Genomic DNA, 5449 nt, shown 5'->3' with positions numbered 1-5449 from the left:
TACGTTATACGTTTTACGTTACACGTTATACGTTACACGTTATACGTTACACGTTATTCGTAATACATTATACGTGATACGGTATACGTTATACGCTATACGTTATACGGTGTACGATATACGTTATGCGTTTTACGTTATTCGTGATACGTTATACGTTATACGTTATATGTTATACGTTATACGTTATACGTAATACCTTATACGTTATACGTTATACGATATACGTTATACGATATACGTTATACGTTATACGTCATAGGTTATACGTTATACGTTATTCGTTAGGCGTTATACGTTATACGTTATACGTTATACGTTATACGTTATACGGTATACGATATACGTTATGCTTTATACGTTTTACGTTATTCGTTTTACGTTATACGTTATACGTTATGCGTTATACGTTTTACGTTATTCGTTATACGTTATACGTTATACGTTATACGTTATACGTTATACGCTATACGTTATACGTTATACGTTATGCGTTATACGTTATACGTTATACGTTTTACGTTATACGTTATACGTTATACATTATACGTTATACGTTATACGTTATACGTTATACGTTATATAATACGTTATGCGTTATACGTTTTACGTTATTCGTTATACGTTATACGTTATACGTTATACGGTATACGTCATAGGTTATACGTTATACGTTATTCGTTATGCGTTATACGTTATACGTTATACGTTATACGTTATACGATATACGGTATACGATATACGTTATGCGTTTTACGTTATTCGTGATGCGTTATACGTTATACGTTGTGTTATACGTTATACGTTATACGTAATACGTTATACGTTATACGTTATACGATATACGTGTTACGTTATACGTTATACGTTATACGTCATAGGTTATACGTTATACGTTATTCGTTAGGCGTTATACGTTATACGTTATACGTTATACGTTATACGTCATACGTTATACGTTATACGTTATACGGTATACGTTATACGTTATACGTTATACGTTATACGTTATACGTTACACGTTATACGTTATACGTTATACGTTATACGTTATACGTTATACGTTATACGTAATACGTTATACGTTATACGTTATACGATATACGTGATACGTTATACGTTATACGTTATACGTCATAGGTTATACGTTATACGTTATTCGTTAGGCGTTATACGTTATACGTTATACGTTATACGTTATACGTCATACGTTATACGTTATACGTTATACGGTATACGTTATACGTTATACGTTATACGTTATACGTTATACGATATACGTGATACGTTATACGTTATACGTTATACGTTATACGTTATACGTTATACGTCATACGTTATACGTTATACGTTATACGGTATACGTTATACGGTATACGATATACGTTATGCGTTATATGTTATACGTTATACGTTATACGTTATACGTTATACGTTATACGTTATACGGTGTACGATATACGTTATGCGTTTTACGTTTTACGTTATTCGTTTTACGTTATACGTTATACGTTATGCGTTATACGTTTTACGTTATTCGTTATACGTTATACGTTATACGTTATACGTTATACGTTATACGTTATTCGTTATACGTTTTACGTTACACGTTATACGTTACACGTTATACGTTATACGTTATACGTTATTCGTTATGCGTTATACGTTATACGTTATACGTTATACGTTATACGTTATACGTTTTACGCTACACGTTATACGTTACACGTTATACGGTATACGTTATACGTCATAGGTGATACGTTATACGTTATTCGTTATGCGTTATACGTTATACGTTATAGCTTATACGTTATACGTTATGCGTTATACGTTATAGGATATACGATATACGTTATTCGTTATACGTTCTTCGTTACACGTTATACGTTATACGTTATGCGTTATACGTTTTACGTTATACGTTATTCGTTATACGTTATACGTTATACGTTATACGTTATACGTTATACGTAATACGTTATACGTTATACGTTATACGTTATACGTTATACGGTATACGTTATACGTTATACGTTATACGTTATACGGTATACGATATACGTTATGCGTTTTACGTTATTCGTGATACGTTATACGTTATACGTTATACGTTATACGTTATACGTTATACGTTATACGTAATACGTTATACGTTATACGTTATACGATATACGTGATACGTTATACGTTATACGTTATACGTCATAAGTTATACGTTATACGTTATTCGTTAGGCGTTATACGTTATACGTTATACGTTATACGTTATACGTTATACGTTATACGGTATACGATATACGTTATGCGTTATATGTTATACGTTATACGTTATACGTTATACGTCATAGGTTATACGTTATACGTTATTCGTTAGGCGTTATACGTTATACGTTATACGTTATACGTTATACGTTATACGGTATACGATATACGTTATGCGTCATACGTTTTACGTTATACGTTTTACGTTATACGTTATACGTTATGCGTTATACGTTATACGTTATACGTTATACGGTATACGATATACGTTATACGGTGTACGATATACGTTATGCGTTTTACGTTATTCGTGATACGTTATACGTTATGCGTTATACGTTATACGTTATACGTTATACGTAATACCTTATACGTTATACGTTAAACGATATACGGTATACGATATACGTTATACGTTATACGTCATAGGTTATACGTTATACGTTATTCGTTAGGCGTTATACGTTATACGTTATACGTTATACGTTATACGTTATACGGTATACGATATACGTTATGCGTTATACGTTTTACGTTATTCGTTTTACGTTATACGTTATACGTTATGCGTTATACGTTTTACGTTATTCGTTATACGTTATACGTTATACGTTATACGTTATACGTTATACGTTATACGTTATACGTTATACGTTATACGTTATACGTTATACGTTATACGTTATACGTTATACGTTGTACGTTATACGTTATACGTTATACGTTATACGTTATACGTTATACGTTATACGTTATACGTTATACGTTAAACGTTATACGTTATACATTATACGTTATACGCTATACGTTATACGTTATACGTTATGCGTTATACGTTATACGTTATACGTTTTACGTTATACGTTATACGTTATACGTTATACGTTACACGTTATTCGTAATACATTATACGTGATACGGTATACGTTGTACGTCATACGTTATACGTTATACGTTATACGTTATACGTTATACGTTATACGTTATATAATACGTTATGCGTTATACGTTTTACGTTATTCGTTATACGTTATACGTTATACGTTATACGGTATACGTCATAGGTTATACGTTATACGTTATTCGTTATGCGTTATACGTTATACGTTATACGTTATACGTTATACGTTATACGGTATACGATACACGTTATGCGTTTTACGTTATTCGTGATACGTTATACGTTATACGTTATACGTTATACGTTATACGTTATACGTAATACGTTATACGTTATACGTTATACGATATACGTGATACGTTATACGTTATACGTTATACGTCATAGGTTATACGTTATACGTTATTCGTTAGGCGTTATACGTTATACGTTATACGTTATACGTTATACGTTATACGTTATACGGTATACGATATACGTTATGCGTTATATGTTATACGTTATACGTTATACGTTATACGTTATACGTTATACGTTATACGGTATACGATATACGTTATGCGTTATACGTTATACGTCATAGGTTATACGTTATACGTTATTCGTTAGGCGTTATACGTTATACGTTATACGTTATACGTTATACGTTATACGTTATACGGTATACGATATACGTTATGCGTTATATGTTATACGTTATACGTTATACGTTATACGTTATACGTTATACGTTATACGGTATACGATATACGTTATGCGTTTTACGTTTTACGTTATTCGTTTTACGTTATACGTTATACGTTATACGTTATACGTTATAGCTTATACGTTATACGTTATGCGTTATACGTTATACGATATACGTTATACGTTATACGTTATACGTTATACGTTATACGTTATACGTAATACGTTATACGTTATACGGTATACGTTATACGTTATACGTTATACGTTTTACGATATGCGTTATAAATACGTTATACGTTCTACGTTATACGTTATACGTTATACGTTATACGTTATACGTTATTCGTTATTCGTTGTACGGTATACGTTATACGTGATACGGTATACGTTGTACGTTATACGTTATACGTTATGCGTTATACGTTTTACGTTATTCGTTGTACGTTATACGTTATACGTTTTACGTTATACGTCATGCGTTATACGTTTTACATTATTCGTTGTACGTTATACGTTATACGTTTTGCGTTATACGTTATATGTAATATGTAATGCGTCATACGTTTTACGTTATTCGTTATACGTTTTTCGTTACAAGTTATACGTTATACGTCATACGTTATAAGTTATACGTCATAAGTTATACGATACACGTTATACGTTATACGAAATATGTAATACGTAATACGTTTTACGTCATTCGTTATACGTTCTTCGTTACACGTTATACGTTATACGTTATGCGTTATACGTTTTACGTTATTCGTGATACGTTATACGTTATACGTTATACGTTATACGTTATACGTTATACGTTATACGGTATACGTTATACATTATACGTTATACGTTATACGTTTTACGTTATACGTTATACGTTATACGTTTTACGATATACGTTATACGTTATACGTTATACGTTATACGTTATACGTTATACGTTATACGTTATACGTAATACCTTATACGTTATACGTTATACGATATACGTTATACGATATACGTCATAGGTTATACGTTATACGTTATTCGTTAGGCGTTATACGTTATACGTTATACGTTATACGTTATACGTTATACGGTATACGATATACGTTATGCGTTATACGTTTTACGTTATTCGTTTTACGTTATACGTTATACGTTATGCGTTATACGTTTTACGTTATTCGTTATACGTTATACGTTATACGTTATACGTTATACGTTATACGTTATACGTTATACGTTATACGTTATACGTTATACGTTATACGTTATACGTTATACGTTATACGTTATACGTTATACGTTATACGTTATACGTTATACGTTATACGTTATACGTTATACGTTATACGTTAAACGTTATACGTTATACGTTATACGTTATACGCTATACGTTATACGTTATACGTTATGCGTTATACGTTATACGTTATACGTTTTACGTTATACGTTATACGTTATACATTATACGTTATACGTTATACGTTATACGTTATACGTTATACGTTATACGTTACACGTTATTCGTAATACATTATACGTGATACGGTATACGTTGTACGTCATACGTTATACGTTATACGTTATACGTTATACCTTATACGT

The sequence above is a fragment of the Ptiloglossa arizonensis genome, unplaced genomic scaffold (genome assembly GCF_051014685.1).
Source record: "Ptiloglossa arizonensis isolate GNS036 unplaced genomic scaffold, iyPtiAriz1_principal scaffold0341, whole genome shotgun sequence".
NCBI classification, from domain to species: domain Eukaryota; kingdom Metazoa; phylum Arthropoda; class Insecta; order Hymenoptera; family Colletidae; genus Ptiloglossa; species Ptiloglossa arizonensis.
The sequence above is the reverse complement of the archived record's forward strand: the minus strand, read 5'-3'. Positions refer to the sequence as shown.